We start from the raw sequence: 9,459 nt of genomic DNA, 5'->3' as shown, positions 1-9,459 counted from the left end.
TGGGACCTGGGGCTTCCGAGCCTACAGCCCACGGGGCCTGTACCTCCCCCAACTCAGCCCTGTGCACACAGTCTCCTCCACCCTCACCCCCTTGAAGCCTCCTCCCCACACTCCTTTGCTCACAAGTGTGTGCCCCTGTGCCCACGGCCCCTGCGACTCCACAGACCGCCCCCCCACCCCGTATCGCTGCATCTCAGGACAGGGCCACTCACTCTCCGTGTGGTCCAAGCATCATCACAGGGAGGGCCAGTGATGGCCAAGATGGTGCTGCCCTGGGAGACCAGGTGGAGAAGCAGCTGTTGAGGGGTCCCCAGACCCTGGCCCTAGGGCTTGAGTTCAGCTGACCCCACTCTGCCTGCGTACCCTCCTTTTTATCTCCTGGCAGAACAAGAAATAAATGCAAACCACTTCCAACCCCTTCTCAGCAGATACTGGCTGTTAGTGTGCGATGGGGCCAGTGATGGGGCAGAGGTGGGCACTCATGGTGTGGGCTTGAGCACATGCTCTCCAGGCAGGGACCCTGGACAGGGCATGGCGCACGTGGCTGGGGTATGGGTTCTGGGGGTGTTGGGGACACCCTCACTGAGCAGGGGGATGTGGGGGCTCACCATGGGTTATGGGAGGCCCACGAAGACCCCAGGAGGGCTCCACGTCTGCCCTTTATCCAGGCCTTATCGTCTCATCATAATGGCTGCATCCCAGAGGTAGAAAACTGAGGTCCTGCCCAGGCCACACAGGGAGAGAAAGCGGTGGGTTAAGTCCTGGTCACCATCCTAAACTGGGCACATGCCGCCCGTCCTGCAGTGCATGCAGCTGGCACTGCCCTGGAGCATGGAGACAGACCACACGGCCAGCCCCTTTCAGTTCCAGGGCGGCTCTGGGCACTGGTGCCCTGGATACCCCACAGAAACTCTGGCTGCAGAGCGAAGCTGGGGGTTGGATTGCTTCAAAAGGCCGCGGTCATATGTCTCGACTTCCTTGTTTATTTCTATAGTAACAGAGACAGCTCCAGAAATAAAACATCATAATCCAACTTAATTGGTGAAGCCATTCCATGGCTCCAGGAATTTTTTAGTTTCTTGTTGTTTATTATTCCTGTAGGTCCTTAATTACCCTGGGCTGCTGACACCAGCTAAGAGAATACAGAGAATCCCCAATAACCTAATTAACCCCTCCTTTCACCGGATGTGGTCAGTAGCAGTCCAGACTTCCTAGCTGGATAATGAAATGAGTCTCCTTCGGGGCTCACCCTGAAATGGGGAGGATGGGGGACACTGGAGTGTGGGCCTTGGTGTGCTGCTGACCTATGGCCTCCTCTTCTTTCATGGTGTGTGAGCTGTCCTCATATCCCCTCCAGGGTCTCCTGGTTACATCACCCCCCACAGAGCTCACTAGTATCCTGGATTTCATCTTAATTGTTCCTTTCTATGCTGGTGGGTTTTTTTTTGCCAAATTGGGTCTTCATTGCTGCATGCAGGCTTTCTCTAGTTGTAGCGAGCAGGGGCTACTCTGTTCCCGTGCATGGGCTTCTCAGTGCAGTGGCTTCTCTTGTTGCAGAGCATGGGCTCTAGGCATGGGGGCTTCAGTAGTTGTGGCACGAGGGCTCAGTAGTTGTGGCTCGAGGGTTCTAGAGCACAGGCTCAGTAGTTGTGGTGCACGGGCTTAGTTGTTCCACGGCATGAGGGATCTTCCTGGACCAGGGATTGAACCCGTGTCCCCTGCATTGGCAGGCAGATTCTTAACCGCCCCACCATCAGGGAAGTCCCTGTTGTATTGTTTACTGCCCGTATTTCCTGCTGTACTTATTTACTATTGGGAGACTTGCTTATTTCACACACCTCGTGCTTCCTGGACCCTCTAAGCTGATGTGGTAGCAGCTGTTGGTTCAGTTCCCTGTAGGACAGTTATCCAGGCATGAAGATGGGCCATTGGGCCCAGACTAAGACCTGAAGCCAGCTGCCCCCAACCTGAGGGGGACCAGATGCATGAGAAGCAACCTCGTTGAAGGCCACAGAGATTTTTTTACTGATGTGTATCACGACTAGCTTAAACTGACTGATTACATATTGAATAACAGTTGAAAACAAACAAAAATTAAATTCAAAAGAACAACTTGTGATTATCTCATAAATTATAGGAAAAGACTTTGTTTGATGAAAGAAAGGAAAAAAATACAATAAATATTTAAGGTATTTACATTTAATGAATTCAAAGACTTGTCTACGTGATGTTTGTCAAAATCTGGAGTTTGAAAGTTAATAAAAATTAACAAAAGTAAGCTAATTAAATATGACATTTCAATAGTGATATTTAAGACAGCTGTTAAAATATATATTGATATAGAAAAATCACAGTTTTATAAGGACTACGACATTTTAAAAAATAGTTATCCTGCAACAGAAGTGGAGAAAAGATGCAGCACCATGAACAATTTCATGATGTCAAAAGAAATTTTCTTCTGTTTGTGATTATAAGTCACCAAGTATCAAGTTAATGGCAAAATTGGTGAACACGGGGTCAAATTGTGCCATTTTTTAGCTCGTAACAGCTGCATCACACAAAATATTGAACAAATCATTTCTTTAAAAAACTAGAAACCGCAATGAGATACCACCTCACATCGTGAGAATGGCTACTACCAAAAAAAAGTGCACCGTTGGTAGAAATGTAAAATGGTGCAGTCACTGTGGAAAGCAGTGTAACGGTTCTTCGAAAACTGAAAAATAGAATTACCACAGGATCCAGTGATCCCACTTCTGGGTCTATACCCCAAAGCATTGAAAGCAGAATCTTTTTAAAAATTAATTAATTAATTAGTTTTTATTTATTGGCTGCCTTGGTTCTTTGTTGCTGCGCGTGGGCTTTCTGTAGTTGTGGTGAGTGGAGGTTACTCTTTGTTGCGGTGCACAGGCTTCTCATTGTGGTGGCTTCTCTTGTTGCAGAGCATGGGCTCTAGGCATGTGGGCTTCAGTAGTTTCGGTGCATGGGCTCATTAGTTGTGGCTCCCGGGCTCTAGAGCACAGGCTCAGTAGTTGTGGTGCACGGGCTTAGTTGCTTCGCAGCATGTGGGATCTTCCCACACCAGGGCTCGAATCCATGTCCCCTGAATCGGCAGGCAGATTCTTAACCACTGTTTTACCAGGGGAAGGCTGGAAGCATGGTCTTGAAGAGTAATTTTAATACCCCAAAGACACAACAACCCAAGTATCCATCAAATGATGAATGGATAAATAAAATGTGGTCTATATATACAATGTGGTATTATTCAACCATAAAAAGTAAGGAAATTCTGACACATACTACAACATGGTTGAACCTTGAGGACATTATGCTACGTGAAATAAGCCAGTCACTAAAGGACAAATACTATATGATTCCACTCATATGAGGTCCTTAGTTTAGTTACATTCATAGAGAAAGTAGAATGGCAGATGCCAAGGGCTGGGGGAAGAGGGGATGAAGAATTAGTGTTTAATGGGAACAGAGTTTCAGTTTTGGAAGATGAAAAGAGTTCTGGAAATGGAGGGTGGTGATGGCTACACAACCATATGAATGTATTTAATATCACCGAACTGTATTTTTAAAAATGGTTATGATGGTAAATGCTATATGTATTTTACTACAATTAAAAATTTCAAAAATTAGAAATTATTAGAGTGAGTTGATAAAAAATTTGCACTCCAAATTACATTGCTTGGTGGGCACTTACATGAAAGAATATTGTTTTATTTAAAGCACATAAGGGAACTTTGATATTTACTTATGTATGAATAAAATGTACCATGCAAGTTGGTATTTTGCCTGTCATTGTGCACATACCATATTTACCTACCGCATGTTTTTTTGTGAGAAACCTGGCCTTCACAACCTTTTTACATACAATTTCTGATGCAGTAAATGTGCAAGTCTAGACCTGGGATGAATGACTGTGTTTTGTAATACATGCATTTCCAACTATACAAAGTCAGCACTCGGGGCTATAAATTTCCAATTCAGTAATATTTTCATTGTATCCCATAGATTATAAGTGGGAATCTCAGTGTTCTTCAGTTCTAAGTGTTATCTCATTTCCATGATGCTTTCTGCTTTTATCCATGAGGACTTCAGCTGTGTGTGAGGCTTTGTTTCCAAATGTGTGGAGCTTTCCTCATTTTCCTTTTGCTGTTGGTGTCTAACTTAATTGAATTGTGGTCAGAAAATGGAGTTTACCATTTGAAATTCATTGACACTAGTAAGTGCTTGACAAGAAGGTGTATTGTCTGATTGTTGGGTGCAATGTTTTATAAATGTTCATTAGATCCAGCTACTCATTTTGTTTTTCAAATCTTCTACATTCCTGCTAACTTTCTGGCCTGCTTGATTGACCTTTATTGAAAGAGGTGGTTTAAATCCCCCATTGTGATAGTGTACTTGTCAAATGTTCCTAGTTTTCTGACAATTTTTGCCTTGTACAATTTGAGGCTATTTTATCAGGCACTTACAAGCTTCGAGAGGTTATATCTTTTTGTTAACATGAACCTTTTATTAAAAACTAATTTGTCTGCTATTTAAACAGCTACATTAGCTTTCCTCTGGTCAATATTTGTCTGGAGCACATTTTTTCCATCCATCCATCGACTTAAGGACAATTGCTGTGTCTGTAAGTTTTTATTCTGTCTCTTTATAAAGTTAGGCTGAATTTAAAAAGACACAGTCTGATATTTCTGTCTTGTAACTGCACAGCTTACCCAGTTACATTTATTTTGATTACTCCTATATTTGAATATAATTTTATTATCATATTAGGCATGTTTTTGAGTCTGCCCTGTTTTCTACTTGCTTCTGTCCTGCCAGTTTTTTCATTGATTTTCTTCTGTCTTTTTCCGATTCCATTTTTTTTTTTTACTTCTTGTTTGCAGGTAATATGCTCTGTGCCTCCTTTCCTAGTGGTTATGCTAGTATATTAACATGTGTACTTAAGTTTACAGAACAACATTAGCCAATAGCTATATCTTCACCCCAATAATTCAAGGGCTTTGGAATGCTGTATTTCTTTCCACCTCTCCTAATGCACATGCTATTGTTGTTTGTAATTTTTATTTTTCATCTTTATATTTTATCCAGCATTTTAGTTGATTCAGTCAGGAAGATTCATTGGGGGTACTTAATCTACCATGCCACCAGAATCAAAGTTCAAGTTCTTTTTTAATCTCAACTTTCAAGGCCTTTCTTTGGTTTTTATGGAAGAATCACATGCAGCTCTCTATATTTGTATTTCTCATAGTAGCCACTTATTAGGAATCTCTTAAATAGATGAAAATCTCCTGTGAAATTATTAACAGTGGAGGAAAGACTGTTTTATGATAACTGTCATTTTATACTGAATGAATTTCACTTGCTGATATTCATATTTTTTACACTTAAATTACTGAAAATATTGCTACACGATTATTAATGCAATTTGTTTAAATTTGGTTAGTTTTCCAGTATATAGTGGTGTGTTATTGTATTACTTTATTTTGGGTTGTAATTTTCCAAGAAGTAGACTTAGGACTTATACACATATCAACTATGAAACATCTATGCTCTTACTGATAAAACATAGGTAATAAATAAGTCCCCCTCAAATTTTCATTTGTGCAGTGACAATTTTTACTCAAGCTCTTTCTTTATATGAAAGTGGGAACAGATGGGATAGATGGCCATTAAGTTTGTTTGTCCCACTTATATTAGAGACTCCGGGGGGAGGAAGAACAGGAGATGCTGTATCTAGTCACTTGGGTTCCAATTCTGGATCCACATATGATTAACAGTGTGAGAGTGGATGAGAGGCCTCCCTTCCAAACATGATCTGAGCTATACTCCCCTGTCATGAGTCTGTGTTCACTTTCATCACACCAAGACCAAGATATATACTTGCACCAATGAGATATGGGAAAAGCAAACAGGGAGATTGATGCTTATTGTACCATAGGTGACAAACTAGGTACAATTACCCCTTTCATGAAATTCAAGACAAATCCTGTTCTCAGGAAGGAATTGGGACAAAAGTACCACACAGCTTGGACCTGGATGGGACTCAGGTCTAGCAGGTCCTAGTAATCCAGGAGCCCCTACAAGACTGCTATGTTGGCAAATGTAACTAGTTTCAGACTGACAGAGACACCACGTGAGTAATGAAAACAATGGTCTAAGGCTTCCCTGGTGGCACAGTGGTTAAGAATCTGCCTGCCAATGCAGGTTCGAGCCCTGGGCTGGGAAGATCCCACATGCTGTGGAGCAACTAAGCCCTCGAGCCACAACTATTGAGCTCACGTGCCACAACTACTGAAGCCTGTGCACCTAGAGCCTGTGCTCCACAACAAGAGAAGCCACCGCAATGAGAAGCCTGCACACTGCAACAAAGAGTAGGCCCCACTTGCCTCAACTACAGAAAGCCCGCATGCAGCAATGAAGACCCAATGCAGCCAATAAATAAATAAATAAATAAATAAATTTATAAAAGAAAATAAAACAATAGTCTTGAGACTGTTTTGCTTCTGTAACCTCAAAGTCATATTGATAAAAATATTAACTTAAATGCTAAAATTAAGTTAAATATTAACTTTAAATGCGTTTCAAATTGACATAAAAATGGTCATCGAAAGGTTAAATGCTCCATGGATGTGACCCCTAAAGTAATATAAATATTGATGTTGTAAAATAAAACTGTGGCATCAGTCTTTTAAATGTATCTGAAGAAATTTAATAAATAAATAGCATTTAGATATCTACCTGTTATCCACTTGAAATGTATGAAAAAGTCTTCCACATCTGGTAAAAACAGAGTAATGGGGACCAGTAGACCCTCTTACCCAAGACAACTTAAAAAAATGGTTGAAATACATGAAACACTGGTTTTCAAGACATTGAACACTTAGCATTGTAGGTGAATGATCTCTGAGAGGCAGGAAACAAGTGAGACAAGCACCGTGGTTGCCCCAGCTTACGACCTTGGGATGCTTTCCAGGTGACAGGTGAGGGGGTTCCAGGAGACACCTGGTGGACACCCAGCTTGGAGAGATGGAGCTGTGAGTCTGGGGAGATCAAGGCAGCTAGAGTTTGCAGGACAGACTGCCAGACAGGAGTTGTTGGCATAGAGGAATCTGCGGAGGGTACCCTTTGAGTAAATAGCAGACAGCCGATCAGCACTTGCATGTGAGAAAACACCTGAAGCTGGGGAAGAACCACACAAAAGGATTAGAAGTAACCAAGCCCCCTGCTTACATGGTGCTGGAACAATGGCTTCTTCCACCACAGAACTGGAAAACCTCATAAAAATAATGTGATGTCCCATACCCCTTCCTGAATGACCATCATTTAAAAAGTTGACAATATTCACAATAAGCAAGACGTGGAAACAACCTAAATGTCCATCCACAGATTAATGGATAAAGAAGATGTGGTACATATACACACAATGGAATACTACTCAGCTATAAAAAAGAACAAAATAATGCCATTTGCAGCAACATGGATGCAACTGGAGATTATTACTAAGTGAAGTAAATCAGAAAAAGAAAGACAAATACCATATGATATCACTTATATATGGAATCTAAAATATGACACAAATGAACCTATCTATGAAAGAAACAGAATCACAGACATAGAGAGAACAGACTGATGGTTGCCATGGTGGGGGGGGGGTGAAGGGGGAGGGATGTCATGGGAGGTTGGGGTTAGCAGATGTAAGCTTTTATATATAGAATGAATAAACAGAAATGTCCTACTGTATAGTACAGAGAACTGTATTCAATATCCTCTGATAAACCATAATGGAAAAGATAAAAAATATTAAAAAAGAATATATATATATGTATAACTGAATCACTTTGCTGTACAACAGAAATTAACACAGCATTGTAAATCAACTACACTTTAATAAAAAAATTGAGGGGCTTCTCTGGTGGTCCAGTGGCTAAGACTCTGTGCTCCCAATGCAGGGGTCCAGGGTTCGATCCCTGGTCAGGGAACTAGATCCCACGTGCATGCCACAACTGGACAGGCTGCAACAAAGATCCCACAGGCTGCAGCTAAGACCTGGCGCAGCCAAAATAAATAAATAAATAATTTTAAAAAAGCATCATTGGGTTTGTATTTCACAACACTGTAAAGCAACTATACTCCAGTGAAAATAAATTTAAAAATTTGAAAAAAAATAAAATAAAAAGTTGACAACACCATGCATTTTGGGAGTGTAAATTGATACTTCTACCAGTTTGGAGAAGTTCTGCTAAACTATCTTCATACTCTACGAGCCAGCAATTCAATACCAAAGTCATGCACATAAATGTCGTAGAAGCATTATTTGTAGCCCCAAATTGGGAACCACCCAAATATCCATCAACAGTGGCATGGATAAGTGAATTGTAGTGTATGCACACAGTGCAGTATTATATACCCATAAAACATGACTAAATCACTGCTACAATCCACAAGAATCCAGCTTACAAACATAATATTGAAAGAACTAACACAGAGGAATACATATTGCATAGTAATTTTATATAAGGTTCATGAAAAGGTACAGCTGATCTACTGTATCAATATTAGAAGTTAGGATGACAGTTACATTTGGGGAGAAAGCTGAAGGGAGTGACTCTGGGGGGAGAATCTGTGGTATTTTATGGTAGTGCTAGTAAATTGACACAAGGAGCTTCCTACTTTGCATAGCAAGTTGGCAATATAAAATAATGCTGATAATGTCCACACACTAACCTAATACTTTTATTTATTTATTTATTTAAAGTTTTGTTTTATTATTTATTTATTTATTTATTTATTTTATTTTTGTCTGCATTGGGTCTTCGTTGCTGTGTACGGGCTTTCTCAAGTTGTGGCGAGAGGGCTACTCTTCGTTGTGATGTGCAGGCTTCTCATTGCAGTCTCTTCTCTTGTTGTGGAGCACAGGATCTTCATGGGCTTCAGTAGCTGTGGCTCAGGGGCTCAATAGTTGTGGCTCTTGGGCTGCAGAGCGCAGGCTCAGTAGTTGTGGCGCAAGGGCTTAGTTGCTTCATAGCATGTGGGATCTTCCCGGCCCAGGGATCAAACCCATGTCCCCTGCATTGGCAGGAGGATTCTTAAACATTGTGCCACCAGGGAAGCCCTGACCTAATGCTTTTAAACCTAGGTAGTTTCCTAGAGAAACTCCATACAGTGCGCAGGGAGAGAAATGAGAGAAAGTTTCCTGCAGGATTATTTACAATGAGAGAGAGAGAGAGAGAGAGAGAGAGAGATGGAGGAGAGAGAGATGGAGACAGGCAGATACTACTCAGGCCTGGATTGAGTCAGATCAAGGAAAAGATTACCCTTCGCTGACACTTTTGGGTGCAGAACTCATAGAGTAGCCCAGCAAAGTCAAGTCACATTCTTCCTGCTGACTTAGGAGCTGGTTCCCACCAGAGTCACAGCTGAGGCCATCATGCTAAGGAACACCAC

Source organism: Hippopotamus amphibius, chromosome 4 (assembly GCF_030028045.1).
Source record: "Hippopotamus amphibius kiboko isolate mHipAmp2 chromosome 4, mHipAmp2.hap2, whole genome shotgun sequence".
NCBI classification, from domain to species: domain Eukaryota; kingdom Metazoa; phylum Chordata; class Mammalia; order Artiodactyla; family Hippopotamidae; genus Hippopotamus; species Hippopotamus amphibius.
The sequence above is the reverse complement of the archived record's forward strand: the minus strand, read 5'-3'. Positions refer to the sequence as shown.